Genomic DNA, 22,502 nt, shown 5'->3' on the forward strand with positions numbered 1-22,502 from the left:
ATGGATTAATAAAAACATCCTTGTCCAGGTTGCCTAATGCTCTCAAATGTCAATGCTATTGGTGACTACACATTTGTTTCTTCCTAAGATGATATATTCAACCTCAACCCCATTGAAAATGTCTAATCCACTCACTCACTTTATATTTTGCCTGATTTCCTCATGTCTCTATTGATATCTGCTTTCCTACATATGTTCCCCAGTTCATCATTGTGACTGACTCTTCACATGTGCTGCCGTTTACATTCACTCTCTAACCGACACCCTATTGCTAAAGAACTTTTGGTCCAAATTGCATACTCACTCTTCTTCCAAAACTTACCAACTATCTTCCTAATCCTACCTACTATCCCTTTTTGACTGGATGTTCTCTTCTACATTCAGTCATCCAAGGTACAAGGTCCTATGCCATTGTATATCGATTTATCTGAGACATCTGTGCAGAAAGTCATTCAAAGCTAAGTATCCCAATCAAGGGCCCAATGCCCTTCTGGCCTTCAAATCTTACTTGGATTTCTGTTTTCATACATATATTTCACCTATATATTATTATAAATATCGCAGGTTCCCAATACCATTCTTCATCCAGCAGAGTGATTCCTAAGCCACATCAAACAGGTTCTTAACCCTAACCATACACTGTTCCCTCAATCTAACTTTACAGAAGAGCAGGGACAGAGTGGGTCTTACAATACAGGAATGTGGGGGATCTTCCACCTGCTGAGAAACTCAAAGGCCCATGCAGAAATGATCCCTGGAGAAGATGTAGGCAGCTATGAAGGACCTGAGAGAGCAGAAGTCATCTTCCATGGCAAACAACCTGGTCAGGATGAAGGGATGTGTCTGAATGAGCCTCTCTCTTCTTAATGTAGACAAGATGGACCAAAGCAGGCCTGTGTGGAGAGCTGTTCCTTGGTGCCTATGGTTGATATTCCATTCTAACTTGTGAAAGTGTCACAGGAAGGAGGGGCAGCCTCCATCTCATGGGAGCCTTGGAAGCAACTGTTAGGACACAGTGGTTGCCAAGGCAGTGACCTCATTCAGTTCCTGAAGGAAGTGACCTCACCTCACTTCCTTGGTGATGGAACTCTCTGAACTTGGGATCCAGGAAGCCAGGCACCCAGAGCCAGTCCCAGTCCCAGTCCCAGTGGGCTCACTTGTTTGGATTTACCAAGGACAGAGTCAGTCTTTCTTGGTACCCACTGAGGTGAGGATTGCCAAATGCCAGGAAAGCTCTGCAGAGGGGCCTTTCCTGAGAAAGCAGGTAGTGGCTCACCGCTGGCTCCTGACAACTTCACAGAGTTGGCCAAGGAGGCCAGATGTGAGACAGGACAGGCCCTTTCGGGGGAACATAGTATGGCCCACCAGTCAGACGACACTCCGGGCAGTCACAGACCAACTTGGAAGGAGGTGCCTTTGTGGGTGTGGGTGTGAGTTTGTGGTTTTGTCTCATGTTCTGAGAATAGGTAGGAAAGGCGGTTTGTTTGGTTTGGAGTGGACTGTTTCTAGTAAGGCTTTTGACAAGGCGAGTGTTTCTATGTTTGTGTATCCCACTGTGTCCCTGGTTGTAGACATTAGAAAAGAGAATGCATCAATGGATGTGTCCTGTCTAGTAGAAAGCTTCCCAGCATTCATCCTGCCCAATTGATGAATGGACTGCGGCTTGCCTTATGGATGGGCGACACCTACTATCTTCCTAAGTTCCTGTTTTCTTCCTGAATTCTGGCCACTCTCCAGAACAGGCTCATGGTTTTGTGTCCAAGATATGTACCACCTCCAAGCTCGGTGACATGGCCATGTACTGGATAGTTGAAAGGAATGGTGAGCATCTCAGAAAACTCAGATATCAGTGTGACCAGTAAAGTCTCCCTGGAGAACCCCTGCTTTGGGCCTTTGGCTTACCTATTGTTCTGTTGCCCTGAATGTCAGGAAGGCCTTTGCCTCAGGGCACCCCTTTGTGAAGCCTGAAGAAAACAGTTTTCAAATGGAAATGAATGGGCATCACCTATGGCTCTTTGCTTAATTGCTTTGCAAAGGGATGTGTCTGAATCAGCCTCTTGGCCCTGTGTCAGGCTGTGGCTTAGATAGTCAGCACCTCATGGATCCAAAGAAAGATCCCATGTGTGCATCCAAAGCCAAATTGGCACAAAAGCAGTCATCCTGGATGAGGTCTCTCGCCTTCCTCTGTAAGGTTCCTGACCTCCATCAAGTGAGAATAGGGATCCTTTGTGTCAAATGAGTCCTTCAAAGCCATGCAGAGGCTAGCCCATAGGTGCTTGGGTTTTCTCATGACTCCAGTTCACACAAAGAATCTATACCCGGCAGTCAGTAGGCCTCCAATTGGAGAAGTAGAGCAGTATTAAAGGCAGGCCTATTTGATCACTCCAGGTTCACAGGAAGGGTGTCCAGTCCACCCTGACATTAGGCAAATGAGAGGCAAGGGAGCTTATTGTGGACACTGTCTTGGGCTGTGCCCCTCATGGAAACCTCCAGCCAGAGGTTATGATGAGTGTCTATATGGAAGAAGATGAGGGCCATGTGGCAGTGTTTTGGTTTGAATTGTGGTGTGGCAGTGGGAAGAGATGACTGGGTCCACCTGGGCTTGAACTCTGGTGTGATTCCCCTTGGAGACTGAGTTCTGGAACTGACCTCAGAGAAGTATTGCCGTGAATTGTGTCGGGATGTTAGGAGGCCACGCATGAGAGTCGCCCTTGGAAACTGAGATCTAGGCCCAGGCTGGCTTTCCACAGAGCACTGGGAATCTCAGCCCGGATATCACATGATTTTATTCTTAAAGACCTGGCAGCCATCGTGGAGAGTCCAAACACACGTGGACCTCACATTGTAGACCTCAATGGGCCTGGCTTCCTGTGACCTTTTGGCCACTCTTTGGGAAGCCCTGTTTGTGAGAGTTCCCCAGAGCTTTCGTTGAAATGAGCTTCCTCACCATTTAATGGTTCCTGAAGGAATGGAAACCCACAGTGCCTCCAACTTCATCCTTTAAAAATGGCTAGCTAGATAAATACCATGACATTTTTGAAATTCCCATGACCAGGTGGCACTGGAGAACCTTTGGATGTCCTGTTGCTGATCATGAGTGGACCAGACAGTGCCTTGATTGACTGGGTTTCATGAAAATGGTGTAAAACAGAGATGCCAGTAAGTTGGGGCCTGCTGAGTAGTGGGCCTAGAGCAGTGGTGTGCAGGTGTGTGATAAAACATCTGTGGTGGGGCCATGTGGATCTGCCATTGGCTTCCAAATGGCTTGTGACTGACATGGTGCAGTGAGCAGACCCTTCTATGTAAAGGCATCTTGTTATATGGAGAGGTTTCAGGGCAATGTTCAGAATCAGGTTGCTATGGTCAAGGGGGCAAGCTCTGTGGGATAGAAGCCTGGCTGGTGCATTCTCCTAGGACCTTGACCCACCACACGTGACAGAACTCCCTCCAGCACTGTGTCCCAGTTGAACTCCTTGTATTTCCTGAAGCAAATTCCAAACTCCCAGTGCAGCAGCAAGAAACACCAGGAAAAGTGGAGGATGACCAAATGGCTTCACAGTCCACACAGGGAGACACTTAGACCCCAGTGGCCACAGTTTACCTGCAAAGAGAGAATTCAGCACTTCTGCCTCATGTTCATTGGAAAATCAGAAACCATGTCCTCCAGGTCACATAGATGCAGACCTGGTTTGATGGTCTCACTACAAAGGAAGCTAAAGCTCCTGACAACAACATATATTTCAAGTGCCCAACCTCAGAAGCAGTTTCTCACAAAGTCTTTAGGCCAGCAGAGCTCCACGTTTGTGGAGTGTTTACCCTGTCCCTTACTCATGGAAACTAGTCTACCACCTCCAAGGTTGTGAACTCCTGAGCATTTTCCATTCCACATATGTATTCACAGCATTTCTAACTCTTCTCCTCAAATTGTGTCTTACTTATTGTGAAGGTAATCTCAAGGCAATGTTCTGGATGAGAGTGGGAAGATTTTTTTGTAGCACATATTGGCCTACACATTGGATTCATTTTCCTACTTTCCGTTCAAAATACTGAATCCCTGACACTAACCCATACCCTACTAGATTGTGACTACGAATACTAATATGATGGAGAAAAATAACTCAAACAGAATAGAAATACAGGCAGTTCAGAGCAGGCCTGGTGTATAGTTGGACTGGCCTTTGGCATTATAAAGGGTAGGTGTTATAAATCTAGTCCAATTTAATAGAAATAGTTCTCCATGTGTTTTGAATGATAACATATATGTGAATTCCTGTCTCCCTTTCTCTGTAGCCTATTCAGCAACATGCATTTTTACATGCACATAGAGAATCCTACCTCCTATCCCACGTCCATTCTTGTGAGGTGGCTGACTTGGCAGATACAAACTGTGAGAAGAGATCACTCCTCCTAAACGCTGTTGGAACTGAGAATTCAACCTCCAGGTGAGCTTCCCACTTGAACAACATGGTACATAAATACATGTTCAGTAAAATAAATATTTTTGGATCTGTGGATGATAAATATTTCATGATGAATTTCGATCGGCATATATATTTCTACTCTTTAATGTCTGTGTTTGTGTGTGTGTGTTTTTTTGTATATATATATATATATATATATATATATATATACACACACACACACATACACACACTCTCCAGATTTTTCAAAATATGAAATGTATGTGTCATATTATATACTCCCTAAATTCATTCATGTTCATATATGTGGATTTATAATCAACTTTTCACAAGATTATTCTCAGAAATAGTCATACACCTGCAATACATATTTGTTTCCTAGTGCTGAAATCCTAATATTTCTACAGTAACTGACCCAGTTTAACATGAATGCAAGTAGATTCCTATGGGACATGATGTGTATTTTGACGTTCATTTTTATTCAACACTGGTACATTACTATTTCTTCAGTTGATTCACATCACAGGATATGTATTTCATCCTCAAGTTCACAAATTTCCAGGCATTTATTTCCCTTTCAATCACTTCCTGCTTCAGAACACATGTATTCCTCCACGTTTCTTGACTGGTCTTTTCATGAGACTTCTTTCCAAACACATTCTTTTCCATTTCCATAATCCCTTGTGAAGCAAAACTCACACCCCCTTCATGGTGAACCATAACCCCAATATCACCATTAGATGTATAACTGGTTAGAATGAATGGTTGTGTATCAATATTAGATTTCCTATATATTTTCAGATATCAATGCAATCCATTATTTAAATTGGAACCTGTTATAATATTTATTCACAGTATGGTCTATTCATGCATTATCTCTATATTCATAGACCCAGGGTACACCTATTTGTACCCCCAAAGGCTAATTTATATGTCTTCAACATATTACTCCCAGAAATGGTGGAAGAAACACTCATGTCACCTGATCTACATATACATTTTATCACAGTGATATTCTGGACACAAAATGCAAAGGTCACACTTATGATTGCACCAAAGCCTCATTGGAAAGTGAGCATGGATTAATAAAAACATCCTTGTCCAGGTTGCCTAATGCTCTCAAATGTCAATGCTATTGGTGACTACACATTTGTTTCTTCCTAAGATGATATATTCAACCTCAACCCCGTTGAAAATGTCTAATCCACTCACTCACTTCATATTTTGCCTGATTTCCTCATGTCTCTTTTGATATCTGCTTTCCTACATATGTTCCCCAGTTCATCATTGTGACTGACTCTTCACATGTGCTGACGTTTACATTCACTCTCTAACCGACACCCTATTGCTAAAGAACTTTTGGTCCAAATTGCATACTCACTCTTCTTCCAAAACTTACCAACTATCTTCCTAATCCTACCTACTATCCCTTTTTGACTGGATGTTCTCTTCTACATTCAATCATCCAAGGTACAAGGTCCTATGCCATTGTATATCGATTTATCTGAGACATCTGTGCAGAAAGTCATTCAAAGCTAAGTATCCCAATCAAGGGCCCAATGCCCTTCTGGCCTTCAAATCTTACTTGGATTTCTGTTTTCATACATATATTTCACCTATATATTATTATACATATCGCAGGTTCCCAATACCATTCTTCATCCAGCAGAGTGATTCCTAAGCCACATCAAACAGGTTCTTATCCCTAACCATACACTGTTCCCTCAATCTAACTTTACAGAAGAGCAGGGACAGAGTTGGTCTTACAATACAGGAATGTGGGGGATCTTCCACCTGCTGAGAACCTCAAAGGCCCATGCAGAAATGATCCCTGGAGAAGATGTAGGCAGCTATGAAGGACCTGAGAGAGCAGAAGTCATCTTCCATGGCAAACAACCTGGTCAGGATGAAGGGATGTGTCTGAATGAGCCTCTCTCTTCTTAATGTAGACAAGATGGACCAAAGCAGGCCTGTGTGGAGAGCTGTTCCTTGGTGCCTATGGTTGATATTCCATTCTAACTTGTGAAAGTGTCACAGGAAGGAGGGGCAGCCTCCATCTCATGGGAGCCTTGGAAGCAACTGTTAGGACACAGTGGTTGCCAAGGCAGTGACCTCATTCAGTTCCTGAAGGAAGTGACCTCACCTCACTTCCTTGGTGATGGAACTCTCTGAACTTGGGATCCAGGAAGCCAGGCACCCAGAGCCAGTCCCAGTCCCAGTCCCAGTGGGCTCACTTGTTTGGATTTACCAAGGACAGAGTCAGTCTTTCTTGGTACCCACTGAGGTGAGGATTGCCAAATGCCAGGAAAGCTCTGCAGAGGGGCCTTTCCTGAGAAAGCAGGTAGTGGCTCACCGCTGGCTCCTGACAACTTCACAGAGTTGGCCAAGGAGGCCAGATGTGAGACAGGACAGGCCCTTTCGGGGGAACATAGTATGGCCCACCAGTCAGACGACACTCCGGGCAGTCACAGACCAACTTGGAAGGAGGTGCCTTTGTGGGTGTGGGTGTGAGTTTGTGGTTTTGTCTCATGTTCTGAGAATAGGTAGGAAAGGCGGTTTGTTTGGTTTGGAGTGGACTGTTTCTAGTAAGGCTTTTGACAAGGCGAGTGTTTCTATGTTTGTGTATCCCACTGTGTCCCTGGTTGTAGACATTAGAAAAGAGAATGCATCAATGGATGTGTCCTGTCTAGTAGAAAGCTTCCCAGCATTCATCCTGCCCAATTGATGAATGGACTGTGGCTTGCCTTATGGATGGGCGACACCTACTATCTTCCTAAGTTCCTGTTTTCTTCCTGAATTCTGGCCACTCTCCAGAACAGGCTCATGGTTTTGTGTCCAAGATGTGTACCACCTCCAAGCTCGGTGACATGGCCATGTACTGGATAGTTGAAAGGAATGGTGAGCATCTCAGAAAACTCAGATATCAGTGTGACCAGTAAAGTCTCCCTGGAGAACCCCTGCTTTGGGCCTTTGGCTTACCTATTGTTCTGTTGCCCTGAATGTCAGGAAGGCCTTTGCCTCAGGGCACCCCTTTGTGAAGCCTGAAGAAAACAGTTTTCAAATGGAAATGAATGGGCATCACCTATGGCTCTTTGCTTAATTGCTTTGCAAAGGGATGTGTCTGAATCAGCCTCTTGGCCCTGTGTGAGGCTGTGGCTTAGATAGTCAGCACCTCATGGATCCAAAGAAAGATCCCATGTGTGCATCCAAAGCCAAATTGGCACAAAAGCAGTCATCCTGGATGAGGTCTCTCGCCTTCCTCTGTAAGGTTCCTGACCTCCATCAAGTGAGAATAGGGATCCTTTGTGTCAAATGAGTCCTTCAAAGCCATGCAGAGGCTAGCCCATAGGTGCTTGGGTTTTCTCATGACTCCAGTTCACACAAAGAATCTATACCCGGCAGTCAGTAGGCCTCCAATTGGAGAAGTAGAGCAGTATTAAAGGCAGGCCTATTTGATCACTCCAGGTTCACAGGAAGGGTGTCCAGTCCACCCTGACATTAGGCAAATGAGAGGCAAGGGAGCTTATTGTGGACACTGTCTTGGGCTGTGCCCCTCATGGAAACCTCCAGCCAGAGGTTATGATGAGTGTCTATATGGAAGAAGATGAGGGCCATGTGGCAGTGTTTTGGTTTGAATTGTGGTGTGGCAGTGGGAAGAGATGACTGGGTCCACCTGGGCTTGAACTCTGGTGTGATTCCCCTTGGAGACTGAGTTCTGGAACTGACCTCAGAGAAGTATTGCCGTGAATTGTGTCGGGATGTTAGGAGGCCACGCATGAGAGTCGCCCTTGGAAACTGAGATCTAGGCCCAGGCTGGCTTTCCACAGAGCACTGGGAATCTCAGCCCGGATATCACATGATTTTATTCTTAAAGACCTGGCAGCCATCGTGGAGAGTCCAAACACACGTGGACCTCACATTGTAGACCTCAATGGGCCTGGCTTCCTGTGACCTTTTGGCCACTCTTTGGGAAGCCCTGTTTGTGAGAGTTCCCCAGAGCTTTCGTTGAAATGAGCTTCCTCACCATTTAATGGTTCCTGAAGGAATGGAAACCCACAGTGCCTCCAACTTCATCCTTTAAAAATGGCTAGCTAGATAAATACCATGACATTTTTGAAATTCCCATGACCAGGTGGCACTGGAGAACCTTTGGATGTCCTGTTGCTGATCATGAGTGGACCAGACAGTGCCTTGATTGACTGGGTTTCATGAAAATGGTGTAAAACAGAGATGCCAGTAAGTTGGGGCCTGCTGAGTAGTGGGCCTAGAGCAGTGGTGTGCAGGTGTGTGATAAAACATCTGTGGTGGGGCCATGTGGATCTGCCATTGGCTTCCAAATGGCTTGTGACTGACATGGTGCAGTGAGCAGACCCTTCTATGTAAAGGCATCTTGTTATATGGAGAGGTTTCAGGGCAATGTTCAGAATCAGGTTGCTATGGTCAAGGGGGCAAGCTCTGTGGGATAGAAGCCTGGCTGGTGCATTCTCCTAGGACCTTGACCCACCACACGTGACAGAACTCCCTCCAGCACTGTGTCCCAGTTGAACTCCTTGTATTTCCTGAAGCAAATTCCAAACTCCCAGTGCAGCAGCAAGAAACACCACGAAAAGTGGAGGATGACCAAATGGCTTCACAGTCCACACAGGGAGACACTTAGACCCCAGTGGCCACAGTTTACCTGCAAAGAGAGAATTCAGCACTTCTGCCTCATGTTCATTGGAAAATCAGAAACCATGTCCTCCAGGTCACATAGATGCAGACCTGGTTTGATGGTCTCACTACAAAGGAAGCTAAAGCTCCTGACAACAACATATATTTCAAGTGCCCAACCTCAGAAGCAGTTTCTCACAAAGTCTTTAGGCCAGCAGAGCTCCACGTTTGTGGAGTGTTTACCCTGTCCCTTACTCATGGAAACTAGTCTACCACCTCCAAGGTTGTGAACTCCTGAGCATTTTCCATTCCACATATGTATTCACAGCATTTCTAACTCTTCTCCTCAAATTGTGTCTTACTTATTGTGAAGGTAATCTCAAGGCAATGTTCTGGATGAGAGTGGGAAGATTTTTTTGTAGCACATATTGGCCTACACATTGGATTCATTTTCCTATTTTCCGTTCGAAATACTGAATCCCTGACACTAACCCATACCCTACTAGATTGTGACTACGAATACTAATATGATGGAGAAAAATAACTCAAACAGAATAGAAATACAGGCAGTTCAGAGCAGGCCTGGTGTATAGTTGGACTGGCCTTTGGCATTATAAAGGGTAGGTGTTATAAATCTAGTCCAATTTAATAGAAATAGTTCTCCATGTGCTTTGAATGTTAACAAATATGTGAATTCTGTCTCCCTTTCTCTGTAGCCTATTCAGCAACATGCATTTTCACATGCACATAGAGAATCCCACCTCCTATCCCACGTCCATTCTTGTGAGGTGGCTGACTTGGCAGATACAAACTGTGAGAAGAGATCACTCCTCCTAAACGCTGTTGGAACTGAGAATTCAACCTCCAGGTGAGCTTCCCACTTGAACAACATGGTACATAAATACATGTTCAGTAAAATAAATATTTTTGAATCTGTGGATGATAAATATTTCATGATGAATTTCGATCGGCATTTATATTTCTACTCTTTAATGTCTGTGTTTGTGTGTGTGTGTTTTTTTGTATATATATATATATATATATATATATATATATATATATATATACACACACACACATACACACACTCTCCAGATTTTTCAAAATATGAAATGTATGTGTCATATTATATACTCCCTAAATTCATTCATGTTCATATATGTGGATTTATAATCAACTTTTCACAAGATTATTCTCAGAAATAGTCATACACCTGCAATACATATTTGTTTCCTAGTGCTGAAATCCTAATATTTCTACAGTAACTGACCCAGTTTAACATGAATGCAAGTAGATTCCTATGGGACATGATGTGTATTTTGACGTTCATTTTTATTCTACACTGGTACATTACTATTTCTTCAGTTGATTCACATCACAGGATATGTATTTCATCCTCAAGTTCACAAATTTCCAGGCATTTATTTCCCTTTCAATCACTTCCTGCTTCAGAACACATGTATTCCTCCACGTTTCTTGACTGGTCTTTTCATGAGACTTCTTTCCAAACACATTCTTTTCCATTTCCATAATCCCTTGTGAAGCAAAACTCACACCCCCTTCATGGTGAACCATAACCCCAATATCACCATTAGATGTATAACTGGTTAGAATGAATGGTTGTGTATCAATATTAGATTTCCTATATATTTTCAGATATCAATGCAATCCATTATTTAAATTGGAACCTGTTATAATATTTATTCACAGTATGGTCTATTCATGCATTATCTCTATATTCATAGACCCAGGGTACACCTATTTGTACCCCCAAAGGCTAATTTATTTGTCTTCAACATATTACTCCCAGAAATGGTGGAAGAAACACTCATGTCACCTGATCTACATATACATTTTATCACAGTGATATTCTGGACACAAAATGCAAAGGTCACACTTATGATTGCACCAAAGCCTCATTGGAAAGTGAGCATGGATTACTAAAAACATCCTTGTCCAGGTTGCCTAATGCTCTCAAATGTCAATGCTATTGGTGACTACACATTTGTTTCTTCCTAAGATGATATATTCAACCTCAACCCCGTTGAAAATGTCTAATCCACTCACTCACTTCATATTTTGCCTGATTTCCTCATGTCTCTATTGATATCTGCTTTCCTACATATGTTCCCCAGTTCATCATTGTGACTGACACTTCACATGTGCTGCCGTTTACATTCACTCTCTAACCGACACCCTATTGCTAAAGAACTTTTGGTGCAAATTGCATACTCACTCTTCTTCCAAAACTTACCAACTATCTTCCTAATCCTACCTACTATCCCTTTTTGACTGGATGTTCTCTTCTACATTCAATCATCCAAGGTACAAGGTCCTATGCCATTGTATATCGATTTATCTGAGACATCTGTGCAGAAAGTCATTCAAAGCTAAGTATCCCAATCAAGGGCCCAATGCCCTTCTGGCCTTCAAATCTTACTTGGATTTCTGTTTTCATACATATATTTCACCTATATATTATTATAAATATCGCAGGTTCCCAATACCATTCTTCATCCAGCAGAGTGATTCCTAAGCCACATCAAACAGGTTCTTAACCCTAACCATACACTGTTCCCTCAATCTAACTTTACAGAAGAGCAGGGACAGAGTGGGTCTTACAATACAGGAATGTGGGGGATCTTCCACCTGCTGAGAACCTCAAAGGTCCATGCAGAAATGATCCCTGGAGAAGATGTAGGCAGCTATGAAGGACCTGAGAGAGCAGAAGTCATCTTCCATGGCAAACAACCTGGTCAGGATGAAGGGATGTGTCTGAATGAGCCTCTCTCTTCTTAATGTAGACAAGATGGACCAAAGCAGGCCTGTGTGGAGAGCTGTTCCTTGGTGCCTATGGTTGATATTCCATTCTAACTTGTGAAAGTGTCACAGGAAGGAGGGGCAGCCTCCATCTCATGGGAGCCTTGGAAGCAACTGTTAGGACACAGTGGTTGCCAAGGCAGTGACCTCATTCAGTTCCTGAAGGAAGTGACCTCACCTCACTTCCTTGGTGATGGAACTCTCTGAACTTGGGATCCAGGAAGCCAGGCACCCAGAGCCAGTCCCAGTCCCAGTCCCAGTGGGCTCACTTGTTTGGATTTACCAAGGACAGAGTCAGTCTTTCTTGGTACCCACTGAGGTGAGGATTGCCAAATGCCAGGAAAGCTCTGCAGAGGGGCCTTTCCTGAGAAAGCAGGTAGTGGCTCACCGCTGGCTCCTGACAACTTCACAGAGTTGGCCAAGGAGGCCAGATGTGAGACAGGACAGGCCCTTTCGGGGGAACATAGTATGGCCCACCAGTCAGACGACACTCCGGGCAGTCACAGACCAACTTGGAAGGAGGTGCCTTTGTGGGTGTGGGTGTGAGTTTGTGGTTTTGTCTCATGTTCTGAGAATAGGTAGGAAAGGCGGTTTGTTTGGTTTGGAGTGGACTGTTTCTAGTAAGGCTTTTGACAAGGCGAGTGTTTCTATGTTTGTGTATCCCACTGTGTCCCTGGTTGTAGACATTAGAAAAGAGAAAGCATCAATGGATGTGTCCTGTCTAGTAGAAAGCTTCCCAGCATTCATCCTGCCCAATTGATGAATGGACTGTGGCTTGCCTTATGGATGGGCAACACCTACTATCTTCCTAAGTTCCTGTTTTCTTCCTGAATTCTGGCCACTCTCCAGAATAGGCTCATGGTTTTGTGTCCAAGATATGTACCACCTCCAAGCTCGGTGACATGGCCATGTACTGGATAGTTGAAAGGAATGGTGAGCATCTCAGAAAACTCAGATATCAGTGTGACCAGTAAAGTCTCCCTGGAGAACCCCTGCTTTGGGCCTTTGGCTTACCTATTGTTCTGTGGCCCTGAATGTCAGGAAGGCCTTTGCCTCAGGGCACCCCTTTGTGAAGCCTGAAGAAAACAGTTTTCAAATGGAAATGAATGGGCATCACCTATGGCTCTTTGCTTAATTGCTTTGCAAAGGGATGTGTCTGAATCAGCCTCTTGGCCCTGTGTCAGGCTGTGGCTTAGATACTCAGCACCTCATGGATCCAAAGAAAGATCCCATGTGTGCATCCAAAGCCAAATTGGCACAAAAGCAGTCATCCTGGATGAGGTCTCTCGCCTTCCTCTGTAAGGTTCCTGACCTCCATCAAGTGAGAATAGGGATCCTTTGTGTCAAATGAGTCCTTCAAAGCCATGCAGAGGCTAGCCCATAGGTGCTTGGGTTTTCTCATGACTCCAGTTCACACAAAGAATCTATACCCGGCAGTCAGTAGGCCTCCAATTGGAGAAGTAGAGCAGTATTAAAGGCAGGCCTATTTGATCACTCCAGGTTCACAGGAAGGGTGTCCAGTCCACCCTGACATTAGGCAAATGAGAGGCAAGGGAGCTTATTGTGGACACTGTCTTGGGCTGTGCCCCTCATGGAAACCTCCAGCCAGAGGTTATGATGAGTGTCTATATGGAAGAAGATGAGGGCCATGTGGCAGTGTTTTGGTTTGAATTGTGGTGTGGCAGTGGGAAGAGATGACTGGGTCCACCTGGGCTTGAACTCTGGTGTGATTCCCCTTGGAGACTGAGTTCTGGAACTGACCTCAGAGAAGTATTGCCGTGAATTGTGTCGGGATGTTAGGAGGCCACGCATGAGAGTCGCCCTTGGAAACTGAGATCTAGGCCCAGGCTGGCTTTCCACAGAGCACTGGGAATCTCAGCCCGGATATCACATGATTTTATTCTTAAAGACCTGGCAGCCATCGTGGAGAGTCCAAACACACGTGGACCTCACATTGTAGACCTCAATGGGCCTGGCTTCCTGTGACCTTTTGGCCACTCTTTGGGAAGCCCTGTTTGTGAGAGTTCCCCAGAGCTTTCGTTGAAATGAGCTTCCTCACCATTTAATGGTTCCTGAAGGAATGGAAACCCACAGTGCCTCCAACTTCATCCTTTAAAAATGGCTAGCTAGATAAATACCATGACATTTTTGAAATTCCCATGACCAGGTGGCACTGGAGAAGCTTTGGATGTCCTGTTGCTGATCATGAGTGGACCAGACAGTGCCTTGATTGACTGGGTTTCATGAAAATGGTGTAAAACAGAGATGCCAGTAAGTTGGGGCCTGCTGAGTAGTGGGCCTAGAGCAGTGGTGTGCAGGTGTGTGATAAAACATCTGTGGTGGGGCCATGCGGATCTGCCATTGGCTTCCAAATGGCTTGTGACTGACATGGTGCAGTGAGCAGACCCTTCTATGTAAAGGCATCTTGTTATATGGAGAGGTTTCAGGGCAATGTTCAGAATCAGGTTGCTATGGTCAAGGGGGAAAGCTCTGTGGGATAGAAGCCTGGCTGGTGCATTCTCCTAGGACCTTGACCCACCACACGTGACAGAACTCCCTCCAGCACTGTGTCCCAGTTGAACTCCTTGTATTTCCTGAAGCAAATTCCAAACTCCCAGTGCAGCAGCAAGAAACACCAGGAAAAGTGGAGGATGACCAAATGGCTTCACAGTCCACACAGGGAGACACTTAGACCCCAGTGGCCACAGTTTACCTGCAAAGAGAGAATTCAGCACTTCTGCCTCATGTTCATTGGAAAATCAGAAACCATGTCCTCCAGGTCACATAGATGCAGACCTGGTTTGATAGTCTCACTACAAAGGAAGCTAAAGCTCCTGACAACAACATATATTTCAAGTGCCCAACCTCAGAAGCAGTTTCTCACAAAGTCTTTAGGCCAGCAGAGCTCCAGGTTTGTGGAGTGTTTACCCTGTCCCTTACTCATGGAAACTAGTCTACCACCTCCAAGGTTGTGAACTCCTGAGCATTTTCCATTCCACATATGTATTCACAGCATTTCTAACTCTTCTCCTCAAATTGTGTCTTACTTATTGTGAAGGTAATCTCAAGGCAATGTTCTGGATGAGAGTGGGAAGATTTTTTTGTAGCACATATTGGCCTACACATTGGATTCATTTTCCTATTTTCCGTTCGAAATACTGAATCCCTGACACTAACCCATACCCTACTAGATTGTGACTACGAATACTAATATGATGGAGAAAAATAACTCAAACAGAATAGAAATACAGGCAGTTCAGAGCAGGCCTGGTGTATAGTTGGACTGGCCTTTGGCATTATAAAGGGTAGGTGTTATAAATCTAGTCCAATTTAATAGAAATAGTTCTCCATGTGCTTTGAATGTTAACAAATATGTGAATTCTGTCTCCCTTTCTCTGTAGCCTATTCAGCAACATGCATTTTCACATGCACATAGAGAATCCTACCTCCTATCCCACGTCCATTCTTGTGAGGTGGCTGACTTGGCAGATACAAACTGTGAGAAGAGATCACTCCTCCTAAACGCTGTTGGAACTGAGAATTCAACCTCCAGGTGAGCTTCCCACTTGAACAACATGGTACATAAATACATGTTCAGTAAAATAAATATTTTTGGATCTGTGGATGATAAATATTTCATGATGAATTTCGATCGGCATATATATTTCTACTCTTTAATGTCTGTGTTTGTGTGTGTGTGTTTTTTTGTATATATATATATATACATACACACACACACATACACACACTGTCCAGATTTTTCAAAATATGAAATGTATGTGTCATATTATATACTCCCTAAATTCATTCATGTTCATATATGTGGATTTATAATCAACTTTTCACAAGATTATTCTCAGAAATAGTCATCCACCTGCAATACATATTTGTTTCCTAGTGCTGAAATCCTAATATTTCTACAGTAACTGACCCAGTTTAACATGAATGCAAGTAGATTCCTATGGGACATGATGTGTATTTTGACGTTCATTTTTATTCAACACTGGTACATTACTATTTCTTCAGTTGATTCACATCACAGGATATGTATTTCATCCTCAAGTTCACAAATTTCCAGGCATTTATTTCCCTTTCAATCACTTCCTGCTTCAGAACACATGTATTCCTCCACGTTTCTTGACTGGTCTTTTCATGAGACTTCTTTCCAAACACATTCTTTTCCATTTCCATAATCCCTTGTGAAGCAAAACTCACACCCCCTTCATGGTGAACCATAACCCCAATATCACCATTAGATGTATAACTGGTTAGAATGAATGGTTGTGTATCAATATTAGATTTCCTATATATTTTCAGATATCAATGCAATCCATTATTTAAATTGGAACCTGTTATAATATTTATTCACAGTATGGTCTATTCATGCATTATCTCTATATTCATAGACCCAGGGTACACCTATTTGTACCCCCAAAGGCTAATTTATATGTCTTCAACATATTACTCCCAGAAATGGTGGAAGAAACACTCATGTCACCTGATCTACATATACATTTTATCACAGTGATATTCTGGACACAAAATGCAAAGGTCACACTTATGATTGCACCAAAGCCTCATTGGAAAGTGAGCATGGATTAATAAAAACATCCTTGTCCAGGTTGCCTAATGCTCTCAAATGTCAATGCTATTGGTGACTACACATTTGTTTCTTCCTAAGATGATATATTCAACCTCAACCCCGTTGAAAATGTCTAATCCACTCACTCACTTCATATTTTGCCTGATTTCCTCATGTCTCTTTTGATATCTGCTTTCCTACATATGTTCCCCAGTTCATCATTGTGACTGACTCTTCACATGTGCTGACGTTTACATTCACTCTCTAACCGACACCCTATTGCTAAAGAACTTTTGGTCCAAATTGCATACTCACTCTTCTTCCAAAACTTACCAACTATCTTCCTAATCCTACCTACTATCCCTTTTTGACTGGATGTTCTCTTCTACATTCAATCATCCAAGGTACAAGGTCCTATGCCATTGTATATCGATTTATCTGAGACATCTGTGCAGAAAGTCATTCAAAGCTAAGTATCCCAATCAAGGGCCCAATGCCCTTCTGGCCTTCAAATCTTACTTGGATTTCTGTTTTCATACATATATTTCACCTATATATTATTATACATATCGCAGGTTCCCAATACCATTCTTCATCCAGCAGAGTGATTCCTAAGCCACATCAAACAGGTTCTTAACCCTAACCATACACTGTTCCCTCAATCTAACTTTACAGAAGAGCAGGGACAGAGTGGGTCTTACAATACAGGAATGTGGGGGATCTTCCACCTGCTGAGAACCTCAAAGGCCCATGCAGAAATGATCCCTGGAGAAGATGTAGGCAGCTATGAAGGACCTGAGAGAGCAGAAGTCATCTTCCATGGCAAACAACCTGGTCAGGATGAAGGGATGTGTCTGAATGAGCCTCTCTCTTCTTAATGTAGACAAGATGGACCAAAGCAGGCCTGTGTGGAGAGCTGTTCCTTGGTGCCTATGGTTGATATTCCATTCTAACTTGTGAAAGTGTCACAGGAAGGAGGGGCAGCCTCCATCTCATGGGAGCCTTGGAAGCAACTGTTAGGACACAGTGGTTGCCAAGGCAGTGACCTCATTCAGTTCCTGAAGGAAGTGACCTCACCTCACTTCCTTGGTGATGGAACTCTCTGAACTTGGGATCCAGGAAGCCAGGCACCCAGAGCCAGTCCCAGTCCCAGTCCCAGTGGGCTCACTTGTTTGGATTTACCAAGGACAGAGTCAGTCTTTCTTGGTACCCACTGAGGTGAGGATTGCCAAATGCCAGGAAAGCTCTGCAGAGGGGCCTTTCCTGAGAAAGCATGTAGTGGCTCACCGCTGGCTCCTGACAACTTCACAGAGTTGGCCAAGGAGGCCAGATGTGAGACAGGACAGGCCCTTTCGGGGGAACATAGTATGGCCCACCAGTCAGACGACACTCCGGGCAGTCACAGACCAACTTGGAAGGAGGTGCCTTTGTGGGTGTGGGTGTGAGTTTGTGGTTTTGTCTCATGTTCTGAGAATAGGTAGGAAAGGCGGTTTGTTTGGTTTGGAGTGGACTGTTTCTAGTAAGGCTTTTGACAAGGCGAGTGTTTCTATGTTTGTGTATCCCACTGTGTCCCTGGTTGTAGACATTAGAAAAGAGAATGCATCAATGGATGTGTCCTGTCTAGTAGAAAGCTTCCCAGCATTCATCCTGCCCAATTGATGAATGGACTGCGGCTTGCCTTATGGATGGGCGACACCTACTATCTTCCTAAGTTCCTGTTTTCTTCCTGAATTCTGGCCACTCTCCAGAACAGGCTCATGGTTTTGTGTCCAAGATATGTACCAACTCCAAGCTCGGTGACATGGCCATGTACTGGATAGTTGAAAGGAATGGTGAGCATCTCAGAAAACTCAGATATCAGTGTGACCAGTAAAGTCTCCCTGGAGAACCCCTGCTTTGGGCCTTTGGCTTACCTATTGTTCTGTTGCCCTGAATGTCAGGAAGGCCTTTGCCTCAGGGCACCCCTTTGTGAAGCCTGAAGAAAACAGTTTTCAAATGGAAATGAATGGGCATCACCTATGGCTCTTTGCTTAATTGCTTTGCAAAGGGATGTGTCTGAATCAGCCTCTTGGCCCTGTGTGAGGCTGTGGCTTAGATAGTCAGCACCTCATGGATCCAAAGAAAGATCCCATGTGTGCATCCAAAGCCAAATTGGCACAAAAGCAGTCATCCTGGATGAGGTCTCTCGCCTTCCTCTGTAAGGTTCCTGACCTCCATCAAGTGAGAATAGGGATCCTTTGTGTCAAATGAGTCCTTCAAAGCCATGCAGAGGCTAGCCCATAGGTGCTTGGGTTTTCTCATGACTCCAGTTCACACAAAGAATCTATACCCGGCAGTCAGTAGGCCTCCAATTGGAGAAGTAGAGCAGTATTAAAGGCAGGCCTATTTGATCACTCCAGGTTCACAGGAAGGGTGTCCAGTCCACCCTGACATTAGGCAAATGAGAGGCAAGGGAGCTTATTGTGGACACTGTCTTGGGCTGTGCCCCTCATGGAAACCTCCAGCCAGAGGTTATGATGAGTGTCTATATGGAAGAAGATGAGGGCCATGTGGCAGTGTTTTGGTTTGAATTGTGGTGTGGCAGTGGGAAGAGATGACTGGGTCCACCTGGGCTTGAACTCTGGTGTGATTCCCCTTGGAGACTGAGTTCTGGAACTGACCTCAGAGAAGTATTGCCGTGAATTGTGTCGGGATGTTAGGAGGCCACGCATGAGAGTCGCCCTTGGAAACTGAGATCTAGGCCCAGGCTGGCTTTCCACAGAGCACTGGGAATCTCAGCCCGGATATCACATGATTTTATTCTTAAAGACCTGGCAGCCATCGTGGAGAGTCCAAACACACGTGGACCTCACATTGTAGACCTCAATGGGCCTGGCTTCCTGTGACCTTTTGGCCACTCTTTGGGAAGCCCTGTTTGTGAGAGTTCCCCAGAGCTTTCGTTGAAATGAGCTTCCTCACCATTTAATGGTTCCTGAAGGAATGGAAACCCACAGTGCCTCCAACTTCATCCTTTAAAAATGGCTAGCTAGATAAATACCATGACATTTTTGAAATTCCCATGACCAGGTGGCACTGGAGAACCTTTGGATGTCCTGTTGCTGATCATGAGTGGACCAGACAGTGCCTTGATTGACTGGGTTTCATGAAAATGGTGTAAAACAGAGATGCCAGTAAGTTGGGGCCTGCTGAGTAGTGGGCCTAGAGCAGTGGTGTGCAGGTGTGTGATAAAACATCTGTGGTGGGGCCATGTGGATCTGCCATTGGCTTCCAAATGGCTTGTGACTGACATGGTGCAGTGAGCAGACCCTTCTATGTAAAGGCATCTTGTTATATGGAGAGGTTTCAGGGCAATGTTCAGAATCAGGTTGCTATGGTCAAGGGGGCAAGCTCTGTGGGATAGAAGCCTGGCTGGTGCATTCTCCTAGGACCTTGACCCACCACACGTGACAGAACTCCCTCCAGCACTGTGTCCCAGTTGAACTCCTTGTATTTCCTGAAGCAAATTCCAAACTCCCAGTGCAGCAGCAAGAAACACCAGGAAAAGTGGAGGATGACCAAATGGCTTCACAGTCCACACAGGGAGACACTTAGACCCCAGTGGCCACAGTTTACCTGCAAAGAGAGAATTCAGCACTTCTGCCTCATGTTCATTGGAAAATCAGAAACCATGTCCTCCAGGTCACATAGATGCAGACCTGGTTTGATGGTCTCACTACAAAGGAAGCTAAAGCTCCTGACAACAACATATATTTCAAGTGCCCAACCTCAGAAGCAGTTTCTCACAAAGTCTTTAGGCCAGCAGAGCTCCACGTTTGTGGAGTGTTTACCCTGTCCCTTACTCATGGAAACTAGTCTACCACCTCCAAGGTTGTGAACTCCTGAGCATTTTCCATTCCACATATGTATTCACAGCATTTCTAACTCTTCTCCTCAAATTGTGTCTTACTTATTGTGAAGGTAATCTCAAGGCAATGTTCTGGATGAGAGTGGGAAGATTTTTTTGTAGCACATATTGGCCTACACATTGGATTCATTTTCCTATTTTCCGTTCGAAATACTGAATCCCTGACACTAACCCATACCCTACTAGATTGTGACTACGAATACTAATATGATGGAGAAAAATAACTCAAACAGAATAGAAATACAGGCAGTTCAGAGCAGGCCTGGTGTATAGTTGGACTGGCCTTTGGCATTATAAAGGGTAGGTGTTATAAATCTAGTCCAATTTAATAGAAATAGTTCTCCATGTGCTTTGAATGTTAACAAATATGTGAATTCTGTCTCCCTTTCTCTGTAGCCTATTCAGCAACATGCATTTTCACATGCACATAGAGAATCCCACCTCCTATCCCACGTCCATTCTTGTGAGGTGGCTGACTTGGCAGATACAAACTGTGAGAAGAGATCACTCCTCCTAAACGCTGTTGGAACTGAGAATTCAACCTCCAGGTGAGCTTCCCACTTGAACAACATGGTACATAAATACATGTTCAGTAAAATAAATATTTTTGGATCTGTGGATGATAAATATTTCATGATGAATTTCGATTGGCATATATATTTCTACTCTTTAATGTCTGTGTTTGTGTGTGTGTGTTTTTTGTGTGTATATATATATATATATATATATATATATATATGTATATATATATATATATATATATATATATATATATATATATATATATATATATATATACACACACACACACACACATACACACACTGTCCAGATTTTTCAAAATATGAAATGTATGTGTCATATTATATACTCCCTAAATTCATTCATGTTCATATATGTGGATTTATAATCAACTTTTCACAAGATTATTCTCAGAAATAGTCATCCACCTGCAATACATATTTGTTTCCTAGTGCTGAAATCCTAATATTTCTACAGTAACTGACCCAGTTTAACATGAATGCAAGTAGATTCCTATGGGACATGATGTGTATTTTGACGTTCATTTTTATTCTACACTGGTACATTACTATTTCTTCAGTTGATTCACATCACAGGATATGTATTTCATCCTCAAGTTCACAAATTTCCAGGCATTTATTTCCCTTTCAATCACTTCCTGCTTCAGAACACATGTATTCCTCCACGTTTCTTGACTGGTCTTTTCATGAGACTTCTTTCCAAACACATTCTTTTCCATTTCCATAATCCCTTGTGAAGCAAAACTCACACCCCCTTCATGGTGAACCATAACCCCAATATCACCATTAGATGTATAACTGGTTAGAATGAATGGTTGTGTATCAATATTAGATTTCCTATATATTTTCAGATATCAATGCAATCCATTATTTAAATTGGAACCTGTTATAATATTTATTCACAGTATGGTCTATTCATGCATTATCTCTATATTCATAGACCCAGGGTACACCTATTTGTACCCCCAAAGGCTAATTTATTTGTCTTCAACATATTACTCCCAGAAATGGTGGAAGAAACACTCATGTCACCTGATCTACATATACATTTTATCACAGTGATATTCTGGACACAAAATGCAAAGGTCACACTTATGATTGCACCAAAGCCTCATTGGAAAGTGAGCATGGATTAATAAAAACATCCTTGTCCAGGTTGCCTAATGCTCTCAAATGTCAATGCTATTGGTGACTACACATTTGTTTCTTCCTAAGATGATATATTCAACCTCAACCCCGTTGAAAATGTCTAATCCACTCACTCACTTCATATTTTGCCTGATTTCCTCATGTCTCTATTGATATCTGCTTTCCTACATATGTTCCCCAGTTCATCATTGTGACTGACTCTTCACATGTGCTGACGTTTACATTCACTCTCTAACCGACACCCTATTGCTAAAGAACTTTTGGTGCAAATTGCATACTCACTCTTCTTCCAAAACTTACCAACTATCTTCCTAATCCTACCTACTATCCCTTTTTGACTGGATGTTCTCTTCTACATTCAATCATCCAAGGTACAAGGTCCTATGCCATTGTATATCGATTTATCTGAGACATCTGTGCAGAAAGTCATTCAA

This window comes from Spermophilus citellus, assembly GCF_964194105.1.
Source record: "Spermophilus citellus genome assembly, chromosome: 12".
Classification (NCBI taxonomy): Eukaryota; Metazoa; Chordata; class Mammalia; order Rodentia; family Sciuridae; genus Spermophilus; species Spermophilus citellus.